Here is a 16,451-nt window from a genome sequence, read left to right as displayed (position 1 = left end):
TGGGATTTAGGTTCGGGAAAAACGCTGATTAAGTTTTCGTTTGGTTTTTCATTATGTTTTTAGTTTCAAAAGAACGTCATAGCTAACGTTTATAGCCTTCATCAGTGTTGTGTCATATGAAAAAATAGTGTCGAATATAATCCAAAAAATTACAATATACGAAGGAATAAAAAAAAAAAAAAAAAAAAAAAAAAAAAAAAAAAAAAAAAAAAAAAAAAAAAAAAAAAAAAAAAAAAAAAAAAAAAAAAAAAAAAAAAAAAAAAAAAAAAAAAAAAAAAAAAAAAAAAAAAAAAAAAAAAAAAAAAAAAAAAAAAAAAAAAAAAAAAAAAAAAAAAAAAAAAAAAAAAAAAAAAAAAAAAAAAAAAAAAAAAAAAAAAAAAAAAAAAAAAAAAAAAAAAAAAAAAAAAATTTTTCATTATTTTTTTTAGTTTCAAAAGAACGTCATAGCTAACGTTTATAGCGTTCATCAGTGTTGTGTCATATGAAAAAAATAGTGTCGAATATAATCCAAAAAATTACATATACGAGGACTAATTATGTTCATGTATTCTACAACATATTTATTAATCCGTAGTATCTAACTAGCGTGACGTCATAAATCTCGGTCTGAGGCTGTTCTCTTAGAGACGGCATTGCATCAGCATGGCCGCAAGATGGCCGCAAGTTGCTAACCTAATAAAATATACACTAGAAAAGCCCGCGGGAACTGTCAAGTTCAAAGTTATTCGTTTCACAGACTATATATATATATGTGACATTTAGCAACGTATGATATTTTTGCTATTTTGTCAAAAATATTTAATATCGATGTTAGCGGTGCAGTTTGTCCAGGCCCGTCCGCCATTTTCCTCGCCCGTTGCCAGAAAACGTACCGTTTGAAAACAAGCACCGCCATATAAAATGGTTTCGGTTTTGTAACGAACGACTCCTTTCTCCTTCTGAATGGGGCCGCAAGTCGTCAAAACTACACAAAGGCCTCGCGCTTCAGCGGAGTCTCTAGTCTTCGAATTTGAAATCCGAGACACGGAGATTATTATTATTTATCGTCTCTTTTTTCTCTCAGCAGGTGGATTTTGAGAAAAAAAACGGTATAATAGATACCTATTCGAATAAAAATATTTCAGTTAACGGAATAGATGGTGTTGTCGTTTAGCCATTGTAGTAGCCTCTTCTCTAAAAATATTTTGAATTCTTATCATAAGGCACTAAAGTTCACTGGACGTAGACCTCCCTCGTTAGCTTCCATAACATCATATCCTGAGCCATTTCCATCCAGTTCCTGTGGATACGCCTTAAGTCGTCATGCCATCTGGTTGGAGGACGGCCTCTGCTCCTGAATGCATCGTGTCTTGGTCTCCATTCTATCATTTGCTTCGTCCATCGGTCATCGTTTAGCCTAGCATGTGCCCAATTCCATTTCAAAGTCGTTATTTTCTCTATGGTATCCATGACTTTTGTTCTGTCTCGTACTTCGATATTCGGTACTTTGTCTCTCTGTGTCTAATAGAGAGCTTTCTGATTTTATTTTTGAAAAAAAAACAATTACTGATTAACAGTATACCTGAGATTTGCACTGTATTCCAGTTGTTTCTGGTTCTCCCTATAACATCCGCTGAACCAGAAAGAACTTTTTCTAAGCTGAAAATAATAAAAAGTTTTGCGAGGTCTACTATGTCCCAAAATCGCCTAAGCTCACTGGCCATAATATCAGTTGAGAATGATCGAGCAAAAGAGGTAGATTTGGACAGCCTCGTAAACAAGTTCCTTTTGTACTATACTAATAAATAAATGTTGAAACAATTATCAAAATATAAAAAAATATCACATTGTGACTCTTGTTAAAAAATATGTTTCAAACAGATATCACAATAATGATGTATTTGGAGGAATTTTTGAGTATACTCAGGGGGGCCCTCTAACAAAGTTTGCGGGGGGGCCCCGCGGGAATTTGCCACGCTACTGGTTGTTTCTTCTATTTTTTGATATTGGTTAATATACAGGGTGGTCCGAATTGTATTCCCGAAACTTTGGCAGCATATTGTGCATATAAAAATAAGTAAAAAAGTTCGTATAAATGTATATCCTAAAATGCTAAGTTTCGGAGATACAGGGTATAGAAGTTTCATTTTTATTTCGATTTTTTCCAAATAATTTCTGAAGTAACGTCAATATTTGGATAAAAATTGGTGTCTAAGAGTTTTTTGACATAAGAAATTTGATTTTGATATAAATATGACTCCTACTGGTAGAGGGCGCCACCTACATGTGTTTTAACTGTTTTGAAGTGTAATAACTTTTTGTCCGTACCTGTATAAAACCTACCGAAGGAAAAAGTATACATCTCCTTGACTTTTTACGTAAAAAATGTCTCTTTGTAAAAATCGCTACGAGCAACTGTTCTCAAGATATTTAGATTGGGAATAGTCAATACATGTCATTATTGACGAAAAATAAACACGTTGAGTACAGTACGTCTGCTGCATCTGTGTCTATGAAAGGAATGCAGATAAAAAACATTTAAATAAACAGCAATATATTTTATACGTCGACTTGACGAGTACGTCACCGCAAATCACTCCGCCCACTCATTTAATTGGTTACTTGCAAATTTGTCGAATTTTTATTGATGGGACGCGTCGTCTAATTTTTTATGAAAAACATCGAGAGAATATCGTTTCCCCTCTCACGGATACCCCGAAGCTCCAGAACGGACAGACGTACTGTATACAGGATGCTACAAATTCGAGGTACGAGCATTGGTTCGATTCCAAATATCTCGAAAACCAATACTTGAAGCGATTTTTACCAAGAGACATTTTTTACGTAAAAAACGTCGTAAATGTATATTTTTTTACCCGGTAGTTTTATACAGGTACGGACGAAAAGTTGTTACTCTTCAAACCAGTTAAAAAATACGTAGGTGGCGCCCTCTATTAGTAGGAGTCATATTGACATCAAAATAAAATTTCTCATGTCAAAAAACTCCCAGACACCAATTTTCATCCAAATATTGACGTTACTTCAGAAATTATTTAGAAAAAATCGAAATAAAAATGAAACTTCTACACCCTGTATCTCTGAAAGTAAACATTTTAGGACATATATTTATACGAACTTTTTTACTTATTTTAACCTGCAGAATATGCTGCCGAAGTTTCGCCCTGTATATTTCGCCGCCAATTACCAGGTTCCAGGTTTGTCATCATTTGGGTTTTTGAGATATTGATTTTTAGTCCCATTCATTGCTTTATTTACGCAATCGGATATCAAGACAATGTCATCAGCAAATCGCAGGTAGTTCAAATTTTTACGATTTATATTTATACCCAATTCATTCCATTCTATCTGTTTGCACATGTATTGGAGCAAATTATTAAATAATTTTCGAGAGATGGTGTCACCTTGGCGAACACCTTTTTTTATAATATGAAAGTTGTTAGTATCTTCATGAAGTCTAACACAAGCTGTACCTACAGCTTGTGTTACAGCTTGGATTCTTATACTATGCTATGCTAAAACTCCCTGAAACTAAGCCGTAGCCTGCGGAATAAATTTGGGGGGCGGTTCCAGAGCGATGCCGAGCGGCGTTCCTGAAAATGATAACGGTTTGTTTGCAATTAGGGCCATATTCACGATGGGGATGGGGCGGCGCAGTCGGCAAAATAAAATTAGGCATCTTTTATGTTCGCTTATAAATACACCGCCTCGTTTGTCGTCGAAATCAGGACGATTAAGCTAATTTGTTCTATTCAGTTCACCGGATTCAACGAAGAGTTACAAATTATTTACCGTCTAATTTAAAATATTTCTCGACGGTTTTCGAAAGAGATTGAAAATGATAACCTACAGCGGCTTTTCCTGAATAAGTACGCACGTGTACGTAAAACTCCAGATCTAATACCTATTCATGTCTAAAAAATACAATTAAAATTAATAGAATATCCTTGCAACAGCTTCCGGTAGTGATTGTATAAAAAATTATAGATGCTGTATCTAAATCACAAAAACTGTCATTTAATAAATTTTTAAACTAGACATAAGAATAAATAATCGATAAAACATTCATTTTAAACATCGGTCTATCGTAACATATAAAATTATGAAAAATTAAAAATGATCTGATAACAAACTAAGACTCTTTGTATGTAACAAACTCGACTCTTGTGTTGCGTTCATACACCCAGTAGGGATTTTGGGATGCTGGTAAATAATCCACACTCACGCGAAAGTTACAACTACTTTAATGACGAAATTAATGACCTTCGCAGACTGACTGCTCGGGCGGCGTTGTCGGCTTGTTTACCGTATTTAGGGAACATGGGACAGCTCTGGAGGTCGTTACACACTTTGCAAATCTTTCCAGCCCCACGTTGGGCGCCAGTGTAAGATTCCGATTGGGGATTTTGGGTTGCTGGTAAATAATCCACACTCACGTGAAAGTTACAACTACTTTAATGACGAAAAATCTTAAAAAACAACAGAAAACGATTAAAAATAACCCGGCGTACAATGTCAGGTAAAGACCTTCGCAGACTGACTGCTCGGGCGGCGTTGTCGGCTTGTTCACCGTATTTAGGGAACATGGGACAGCTCGGGAGGTCGTTAGACACTTTGCAAATCTTTCCAGCCCCACGTTGGGCGCCAGTGTAAGATTCCGGTTGGGGATTTTGGGTTGCTGGTAAATAATCCACACTCACGTGAAAGTTACAACTACTTTAATGACGAAAAATCTTAAAAAACAACAGAAAACGATTAAAAATAACCCGGCGTACAATGTCAGGTAAAGACCTTCGCAGACTGACTGCTCGGGTGACGTTGTCGGCTTGTTCACCGTATTTAGGGAACATGGGACAGCTCGGGAGGTCGTTAGACACTTTGCAAATCTTTCCAGCCCCACGTTGGGCGCCAGTGTAAGATTCCGGTTGGGGATTTTGGGTTGCTGGTAAATAATCCACACCCACGTGAAAGTTACAACTACTTTAATGACGAAAAATCTTAAAAAACAACAGAAAACGATTAAAAATAACCCGGCGTACAATGTCAGGTAAAGACCTTCGCAGACTGAATGCTCGGGCGGAGTTGTCGGCTTGTTCACCGTATTTAGGGAACATGGGACAGCTCGGGAGGTCGTTACAAACTTTGCAAATCTTTCCAGTCCCACGTTGGGCGCCAGTGTAAGATTCCGGTTGGGGATTTTGGGTTGCTGGTAAATAATCCACACCCACGTGAAAGTTACAACTACTTTAATGACGAAAAATCTTAAAAAACAACAGAAAACGATTAAAAATAACCCGGCGTACAATGTAACGTAAATACCTTCGCAGACTGACTGCTCGGGCGGCGTTGTCGGCTTGTTCATCGTATTTAGGGAACATGGGACAGCTCGGGAGGTCGTTACACACTTTGCAAATCTTTCCAGTCCCACGTTGGGCGCCAATGTAAGATTCCGGTTGGGGATTTTGGGTTGCTGGTAAATAATCCACACCCATGTGAAAGTTACAACTACTTTAATGATGAAAAATCTTAAAAAACAACAGAAAACGATTAAAAATAACCCGGCGTACAATGTAACGTAAAGACCTTCGCAGACTGACTGCTCGGGCGGCGTTGTCGGCTTGTTCATCGTATTTAGGGAACATGGGACAGCTCGGGAGGTCGTTACACACTTTGCAAATCTTTCCAGTCCCACGTTGGGCGCCAGTTTAAGATTCCGGTTGGGGATTTTGGGTTGCTGGTAAATAATCCACACCCACGTGAAAGTTACAACTACTTTAATGACGAAAAATCTTAAAAAACAACAAAAAACGATTAAAAATAACCCGGCGTACAATGTAACGTAAAGAGCTTCGCAGACTGACTGCTCGGGCGGCGTTGTCGGCTTATTCACCGTATTTAGGGAACATGGGACAGCTCGGGAGGTCGTTACACACTTTGCAAATCTTTCCAGTCCCACGTTGGGCGCCAGTTTAAGATTCCGGTTGGGGATTTTGGGTTGCTGGTAAATAATCCACACCCACGTGAAAGTTACAACTACTTTAATGACGAAAAATCTTAAAAAACAACAGAAAACGATTAAAGATAACCCAGCGTACAATGTAACGTAAAGACCTTCGCAGACTGACTGCTCAGGCGGCGTTGTCGGCTTGTTCACCGTATTTAGGGAACATGGGACAGCTCGGGAGGTCGTTACACTACCAAATTTTGAAGTTCTGAATGCTTACATTCAAATCAGAGGAACAAACTTCTAGGCTAATTGAAACCACTAATTTATTCTACTAATTGCGAGGTTCTGAATGAAGCTTTACTCGCAAATTTTGAAGTATAATTAGTGGCAAAAGTTATAAGTTTGTTAACTTTTTCTACTAATTGAAAATTAGTGGAATAAATGAGTGGTTTCAATTAGCGTAGAAGTTTTATTTTTTTTAATATCAATGTAAGCATTCAGAACGTCAAAATTAGTGGTAGTCATTTTCAATTAGTAGAAAAAGTAAACAACCTTTTAACTTTTCCACTAATTATACTTCAAAATTTGCGAGAAATGTCATTTTAGTCTTTGATTATATCATCTGTTACGAGAAATTGTGGTTAGAAATCAAAAGTTGATTGTTTTTTAAGCTAAATATTGAGCTTTCTCTATGGATACAAATGACTACCGCAAGTTATTAATTTTAATTGTGTTTTTTAAACATTGTGAATGATCGTAAACTAAAAAGTATTAAGTGTAATAAAAACCACTAATTTATTCCACTTATTGGAAGGTTCTGAAAGAAGCTTTAGTTTCTATAAAAAAAACTAAACAAGATCAATCTCAAATCGCAAACGCATCTCTAAAACGTCACCGAACTAAATGAGGCGAGATTGGCCCCTAAAGCGATCTGTTTTGCCAGTAAATAAGATGTTTTGAATAGATTAGAAATGAGAGAGAGGGCGGTCGGGAGCTGTAATAGCCTCGTTACGGTATAATGGGTGCAAATTTGCCAGCGCCGGCTGTCAAATTAGGGCCAATCAAAGAGACATTTGTTGGAAACGACGCGACGGTGTTAGCAGACGACAGAGAGCCCTTTGTTCGTAATGGGGGTGTGCTTTGGGGTGGTTTTCTGTTTAGTAATGTAGCTAGTTATTTAGTTTTGTCTGGTGAAGTACAGTGGCGGCTTAACCATGAGGTCAAATGGTCAATGCCCCCCCCCCCCCAAAAAAATCAGGAGAAAATTAGAAAAACTTATTTAAATTATACTTTTTGTAAATCGCTTTTTTTCCATCCTAAAATATTCAAAACTATTCCCAATTTGTCCAATTTTCGCTTGAAAACATTTTATTTTGTCCATTTTCTCTACTGCCGGTCAAAATTTCATTTTGTCCTTCGTTCCCGCTATATTTTACACGTATTAAACTCCAAATACTCGTGACGCCAACAAGGTAAGGTACCTAGACTACATGTAGAAAATACTAGCGTGAACCAGCGACTTCGTTCGCGTCGAATTAATCATTTGTAATGGTGATGATAAAGCAAAGCAAAAATTTCCAGTAACATAAAAACTGGATAAAATTTTCTCACATTTATGTCAGCATGAGAAAAACAATATGGCGATATTATTATATAACTTTGTAATATTTGAGGGATAGTTTCATCTCGTTGGAATTTGACTTTCGAAAAATCCGTTTGCCAAAAATAAGCTTTTTACGTCAAGCAGTTTAAGCAGAATCGTGGTTAAGAAATTACCCAACTTTTTGGAACACCCTGTATGATTTTTTAAAAAATTTCAAAATATGTAAATAAACCAAATAAATTATGCTTGTCCAAGCGTTTTCACCCTCTTGGAATTTGAGATTCGAGAAACCCCTTCTTATCGAACCTCTACACCCCACAGTTAATCCGTTTGCCAAAAATCAATTGCTATATTTTATGAAACACCCTGTATACATTTTTAAAAAATCTTAAAATATGTTAAATAACAAAATAAAATATACGTGTTTAAGAGGTTTTCCGAAAAACTCACCGGTTTTTAAATAAAAAATATTCTAATATTTGAGGGGTGGTTTCACCCCCTTAGAATTCGAGTTTCGAAAGATCCCTTCTTATCGAACCTCTACACCGTAAAGCCAATCCGTTTTCCAAAAATCAGCTTTTTACGTCAAGCGCTTTAAGCAGGATCGTGATTAATCGGTGACCAAATTTTTCGAAACACCCTGTATACATTTTTAAAAAATCTTAAAATATATAAAAACCAAAATAAAATATACGTGTTTAAGAGTTTTTCCGAAAAACTCAGCATATTCAAATATTTGAGGGGTGGTTTCGCCCCATTGGAACTGAAATTTCGAAAAATCCCTTCTTAACCTGTACACCCTAGAATCAACCTGTATACCAAAATTATTGAGCTTCTTACGTTGAGTGGTTTGAGCAGGATCGTGATTAATCAGTGAGTCACTTAAGGATTTTATATATTAGTATAGATTATAGGTATACCTAGTACAATATTCAAATATTAAAATCGCTGCGATTTAAAAATCGCAGTCGGATGTTCAGTTGCGATTGGAGAATCGCAGTTTCGCTCATCTCTATCAACTATTAGACGCTTTTTGATATGAAATATCTAAACACGCAATTTTATAGATACAAGCCTTTATAGATACAAACCTGCTCGCACATAGAGAAAGAATCGGCCAGAAAAAGAGACCCTTCGAAAAGCCATCGAAAATAATAACCGCAAAGGGGTGGGTAGCATCCCGCGGCGCGGTAACGAGGTCCTGCAGCGGCACAAAGGTCCAGAAAAAAAGGAAGCACACAGAGGGCCCGAGTCAAGTGGACGCACGCGTCCAAGTGATTATTTTTTGCAGATAACGAGGATTTTTTCTATTATTTGGCGCGCGTATAGATCGGCGGGACGTTTTGGTTTCATTGGGCTTGTTAGTCTCTATTTTTTTTAATAAGGATAAGTTAAGTCAATAGTCCTTCATACATCAAGATATAAAGGAGAACGATCATGACTAAGAGCTATCGGCAGATTTTGGTACGTAGAAATAACCTCCATGTCTTCAGAGCTTGATTTTCATGCATCCTTTATCCGACGATGATACGATATACAGGGTGTTTGAAAACAAATGCGAAAAACTTCTGGGGGTGATTCCTTGTTCAAAATAAAGGGTAGTTTGCCTCATAAACGTGGGGTCAAAAGTCAACCATTAGGGAGATATCGTGGTACAAAAATGGCGGAAAAATAATGTTTTTATTTTTTATCTTGAAAACGAAAAGAGATAGACTAATGAAATTTTACGGAAGCATTACTGTTATGAAAACACACGTTCTGGTAATTTTTTCACTTTTTTAAAAAGAGCGGAAGGGGTTGAAATAAACTACCCCTATAATTCTTGTTAATGAAATTTAAAGAAAAATCTTATCAAACACATGCAAAAAAATTAATTTGGATAGTTTAGTTTGTTTAGAAACTTTTTTATCTCTTGTGTTTTTTTAATAAAACTCACCGATTTGAAATTAAAAAATAAAATGTACAGCATTACATATCAGGACAAAAACATTTTTAGATAAAGAATCTAGTGGGCTGCTGTCAAACAGTTTTATTTGGTAATAATATCGTTACATCCTCTTCTGAACGATAACGTCTTAAAAATTATTTACCAAGACAATTTTTAATTCTGTATTTTAATTCATGACAGAACAAAATAATATCGTTAAAAAAATATAGTTTAAACATTGCCACTGAAATAAAACACAACGTCTTTTGCAGGAACAATTAAACTTTTACAACAAGTGTTGAAAATGTCTACCTTGTGATGTAATACATGCATTTATCCTACGCAACATTGAGCCCCTAATACGCTGAAATATACCAAGATTATTTCTTATTATATCACATGATGCAATTATCCGATTTCGTAGGTCTTCGATATCCTGTACTGGTGTAGCGTAAACTAATTCTTTTAAATATCCCCAAATACAAGAATCCGCAATTTTTATTAATAATCCTTATAAATATTAGAAACATCCTAAAAAGTGACAGCGGCCGACTAGATTTTTTCCTAAAATAATTACAGCAGCCCACTAGATTCTTGATCTAAAAATGTTTTTTGTCCTGACATGTAATGCTTTACATTTTATTTTTTAATTTCAAATCGGTGAGTTTTATCAAAAAAACACAAGAGATAAAAAAGTTTCTAAGCAAACTAAACTATCCAAATTAATTTTTTTGCATGTGTTTGATAAGATTTTTCTTTAAATTTCGTTAACAAGAATGATAGGGGTAGTTTATTTCAACCCTTTCCACTCGTTTTAAAAAAGTGAAAAAATTACCAGAAAGTGTGTTTTCAAAACAGTAATGCTTCCATGAAATTTCATTAGTCTATCTCTTGTCGTTTTCAAGATAAAAAATAAAAACATTATTTTTCCGCCAACTTTATACCGCGATAACTCCCTAATGGTTGACATTTGACCCAACGTTTATGAAGCAAACTACCCTTTATTTTGAACAAGGAATCACCCCCTGAAGTTTTTTGCATTTGTTTTGAAACACCCTGTATACGATCCTTATTATACGATGATACGATATTAATTTTATTGGTTGAATTTAAAAACTTCTATTGGTTAGAAAATTACGCAGTTTTTAAATTTATTGAATTTTTATGCCTCCGTTCATCGGATGTACGATTTGCTTGTGATTGCAGAAGTGATTGGTTTCATTTTATATTTTCATTTCCATAACAATTTCGCTGTTTTACTTATAGTAAATTACCAACAGATATTCAGGCTGAGGCGACAAACGCCATATCCAAACTACTTCCTTTTAAATCCCGAATAACTTATGAAAAGGAATACAAAAACTTTCAAAAACGGATGCAATTAAAAAACGTGCGAGAAGAAATAAAGTTTTTAACCTATCCTCGCTGTTAAAGTATCATTTAATCTATCCTTGTGGTTAAAGTACCGTATGATCGAAAAAAAACGGTGTCCAGTTGGCTGGAAAATGAACATCAATGACATTTCCCATATAAATTTACATATAACATGACAGCGATCTTCATTCCATAGCCATCGCTGACGCTGTTTTTTCTCGATCATACGGTACTAATTTATATGGGAAATGTCATCGATTGTCATTTCATAACCATCGCTGACGCCGTTTTTATTCGATCATACGGTATTTTATCTAATATTTTTGATATAGTCTGTCCAACGAGAAGATCCTTGACAGTGATAGATGTGTCTGTCATTTTAATTTCAGAGTAGTTTATTTTATTTTACAAAGAAATAAGTTGGTATAACTGGAACGCATAGCAGGATATATTTAAAATTTGATTGACAAGATGACAAGTGATTACTTCAAAATATTGTGAAAAAACTGCATAAAACTGAAAAAATGTAATCGAGTTATTTTATTTAATAAAACGGTATGTGTTAATACAAAACAAACAAGAACAAGACACTACATACCAAAAAATATATAAAAAGAACTATTATTTACTCTCAAGCTTTGTGAAACTACCCGCATTTATGCTTATATTTATCAATATCACTTATGTACAAATACAAATTTGTAATATTCCACAGGAATAAAAAAAAACAACATAGGTAAATTAAACAAACTATTTTATTAATAATAACACCTACCAAATTTTATACCTTAAAGGTTGATTAATTAACTTTAATCTTAATTTTTTTAAACCAGTACCTTTTGACATTATTTTTCTGCAGTACTAAAATCCATTATTTACCTATCGTGTGATGTCGATATTTTACAGCTACTCCAGTTTTTAGTATGTATTTAGTTTGATCCTTCTACCATATACGAGATGCACTTATCTAGGACGAAATGGTATACAAACTTTATCGATGGCAACTTCATTGGTATATAAGACTTTCTGCCTGGGCAGCGAGTATTAACCATAAACTGTGCTCTGGGTCTACAGTTAATTTTCACTCGATTTTTCCTCCACTTGACTTCAAAAGACACAAAACACAAGTAATAATACGAATCAAAATGCATCATCTTCCAAAACGCAGGGTATTTAACAAAAGTTGACACAAAATTATAACCTATAATTTGGCAAGACTTTGACAAGCGTCAAAAATGACAAAAATCTAAAGGCGAGTTCATACGCATCGGCGTCCGTTTGTCGTGCATCGTTCCGTCAAACCAATAAAATTGAAATACGATCTGTCATTTTTTAAATAAACCAATAAAGCTGGTTAAAAACAACAAGACACGACGCATGACGGATTTATATTTAAACCCATCCATAGATAACTTAAAAATTATTTGAAACTTTTTTTAGTAAAATAAATGATTGGTATGGGACGTCATCTGCTTTTCTTCTGTCATCGTCTGTCGAAATCTTACCTGAGAAAAAAAAACAGAGTATAGATATACGGCAATGTTAACAGTTGCTATGGAAAAAAAGATTTAAATCTTTTTTAATGACTTAAATCTTTTAAAAGACCTAAATATTTTTCTACTTCGGAATAAAGACTTAAATGACAAGTCATTTTGAAAATGAATTAAATTTTAAGTCTTAATAAGTCAGCTTTCGAAATATGCCTTAAAATCAAATGATTTAAGTCATTAAAATGATTTAGGTCAAAAAGAGACTTAAGTTTACTATGAGCTTGCTCTGGAACCTTAATCTAAGTGGCCCTGAGTCACAGCCCTTCAAACTGAACTCGCAAAGACCTCCCGTTTCGTACGTCTCTTTTTTGTTTATTTAACATTTATGTATTCATAGGCTTGACTGCGCTTACTAACTTCTCCAATCCGTATCTATTACCATGTAAATGATATCATTTTGGATTCATGATATTCCAGCTCGCGTATATCCCGACTCGGCGTACTACACAGGGTGTTGTTTATTTAGTAAATAAAATACGTAACTACATACAAGGAAAATATTTGGCTAAATACTTATCGTTAGCATGAATAACTTGTGGTAATTAATTACAAAAAGGTTTGTTTTCAAACGTCACGAAAGTATTAATTTTTGCTACGCGATTGACAACAAATGACAATATAAAAAAGTAATTTTAACGCCTAGGCACTGCCGTTCTTTAAAAGATCAGCCTGGGGGCGGACTTTTGTTTACTTCATCAGCTGTACATACTTAGATATTGGGTTAGATTCCGTTTCATATTTTGTCGGTTGATTTTTGGTTTTAACTCTATGATTTTTGGTATTATTTATTTTTGTAGTGCAAAAAACAAATTATTTTGGTGTTTAAGTGACATAAACTACTACCAGATATATGGTCACTCTCGGTTTCGCATAAAAAAATAGAAAAATTGAAAAATTACACGTTGTGTAAGTGATTTAACCTAAAAGTGCCCATACATTTTCTACTCATCGTGATTTTTGTGTGTGTTTTTTAAGACTCTAACAATTCATCAATAAAGCTTAAGTGGAGTGTGTTTTTGGTGTTATGCCTCATCTTTGTTGTGTTCCTGGTGGAAAGGATAGTTATACTAGGCAGCCTAAAGTGTCCGGAAGAGCAAGAAAAGTGGGTACGAGTTATAAATCAAGAGAATTCTATTGAAAATATCTTTAGTAAATTTAAAAATAATATTCTCCCATGATGGTATTAATGAAAACTGGACAATTATGTTTATTTTATTCATATTGTGGAATCTCCACTCCAAGTGTTGTTGGTTCAGCTTCGACAGATTCAAACACGTAAGTAGGTATTATGATCTAGGGAAAACGCTGATTAAGTTTTCATTTGGTTTTTCATTATTTTTATTTGGTTTAAAAAAAACGTTTCGGCTAACATTATAGCCTTCATCAGTGTTGTATCATATGAAAAAAATAGTGTCGAATATATAATCCAAAAAATTACATATAAAATATTCACACCACACACATAATGTTTACTGCGTACTCCATAGTCAATGTAGATAATTTTAGTGTTAAGAATAATAATTTTAAAAAATATGTGGTCATCTTTTGATAAGTTTATATTAGTTTATTAATTGCAGTAAACATTATGAGGTGTGAATTATATTGTATATGTAATTTTTTGGATTATATTCGACACTATTTTTCTCATATGACACAACACTGATGAAGGCTATAGACTATAGCCTATAGTTAGCCGAAACGTTTTTTTAAACGAAATAAAAATAATGAAAACCCAAATGAAAACTTAAATCAGCGTTTTTCCCGAACCTAAAAATCCCAAGAAAATCAAAAATTTTAGAATAATTTTACATATAAAATACCAGCGATCTTCATTTCATAGCCATCGCTGACGCCTTTTTTAGATTATATTGTATTATTTGTAAATTAATTTTTCGAACATTGATACTTGCAAAATATACATATAAATTTTGTGAATGCAAATAATAATACATCACTATTAGTAGATATTGAAATGTTTTTGTTAAATTAGATCGATTTTCAAACCCCAAAATTTAAAAAGATATTTACATTTTACCCATTATCTTATGTACCTATACATTATTTGTACATTGTAAAACATTTGCTGCATTTGTATGGTTCATAGTTTATTTGCCAAAGTATTTATTACTATAAATAGGTATATATGTTGTAGTTATTAACTGTATATTAAGTATATTTCAAATAAATATACTTATTAAGAGCCCGCCTTAAGCCGTTTTCTAACGATTTTTTATTTTTTAGATTACTTAGGAAACACCCTGTATATGCATATCACAGGCAACCAAATAAACTAGTAACCTCTAAAAATTATTTTTCCTACCACTAGCGACATACCGTGTTTTTAGTGAGTACTAAATTAATTTTATCAAAATTTCACCATATAAGTTTCCAGTCAATGTTATTAAACCGACATAAAGTGTCAAAATCAACGAGCGTAACCATAGTTTCTCGATATACCGGGTGCGTCTCAAAAGTGGCTCACCCCTCTAACTTTATTATTTTTTCAGATAAAAAAACGAGATTTGTTATGTCCGTATATGACATAAATTAGCATTGACTGACGTATTCAATTGTTGTCGGTCACTTCCTGTTTCACCGGAAATGACTACAACTTTTGATTTTTAAATGACGCCCTCGGTATTTTCTAGTTTATTCGATAGAAAATGGCATTCTGAATAGAATGACATATCATATGTCAACTTTTGACATTCTCGCTTTAAAAAAAAATGTATTTTAAATTTCAATCTAGAGTGTCATGGTTGTGATAAAAACACTAATTTTTAATCAAGGAGCCGTGGAAAATGGATCGTCTAATGTTTTTCGTGTCTTGTCCTGGCCCATTAAAAGATATCTAAATCGTATTTTTAATCATATGTATTTCAATTTTTTCAAATGGAACGAGGGTGACTCATTAGCATATTTGGAAAAAGCATTTTTACGAATAATTTGATACCACAGACTTGGTATTTCGAGTCAAAATGTCGTTATGAATCGCATGTTACAGTTTTAAATAAACCATATGCGAAAATGTCAAAAGTTGACATGTCATACGTCATTCCATTCAGAGTGTCATTTTCTATCGAATAAAATAAAAAAATACAAGGTATGTCCTAAACATCCTAATTTCTGAGATACAAGATGTAGCACAGTTGTGTAGGCCGTTTACTATAGATTAAAAGTTGTTTCGTGGTATTTTGTCGATTTCGGTCTCCTTGATGAGATAAACGCAATATTATTATACAGGGTGGCGCACCACATTCGCCTCGGTTGATTATACGAAAACGGAAAGATGCAGAAACAAAATATTTTATGGTTACATGTGGGGAGCTAATGTGCACAATTTAAAATTATTTTGAAATGTACAGGGTGTTTCAGAACTAAGATCCATACCAAAGTTATATTTTTTCTTATGGAACACCCGGTATTTTATTTCATTTTTGGATTCTTGGGCCCAAAAAAAGATATTTATTATAAGGGTTAAATATGTTTAAAATCTTTGGTTTTTGAGATATTGAAAGATATTTAAATTTGCATGCTACAATAGAATAGATTATTAACACCCTGTACATTACTTTTCAGAATTAGTTTTTGTGCTGAGTTTAAAGGGAGAGAAATAAACTTTACAGAAAAATGTTATCCCTTCCTTAAATGTATACAGGGGTATCAAAAATTGCTGGTCTATTTTAAATATTTATTTTACATAAAAACTTCGTTATTTCAAATGCAACGCTATGTATTTTTTTAAATAAGTCGAAGCAGATTTAAATGCTCTTTCAAACTATATTGGGGTTTCCTATACCTATCTGGCTCAGATTTTGAATAAAAAGCCATTTTTCAATAAAATTGTAATCAAGATGGCTAGTGTTGTCATGGCAAGTTTCTAGTGACAGTTAGTCAGGGGCGTAGATAGGTGTATGCTATGGGGGTGGTACTATGATTAAGCCGCAAAAAAATCACCGTCGGAATTTTTTTGTCGAATTAAAACGACGGCGATCTTTTTGTCTTCAAAAATATATAAAAACATAACAAAAAAATTAAAATATAGATTTGTAA

The sequence above is a fragment of the Sitophilus oryzae genome, unplaced genomic scaffold, assembly GCF_002938485.1.
Source record: "Sitophilus oryzae breed Bouriz unplaced genomic scaffold, Soryzae_2.0 scaffold_808_pilon_pilon, whole genome shotgun sequence".
NCBI lineage: Eukaryota > Metazoa > Arthropoda > Insecta > Coleoptera > Curculionidae > Sitophilus > Sitophilus oryzae.
This window is presented reverse-complemented; position numbering follows the sequence as displayed.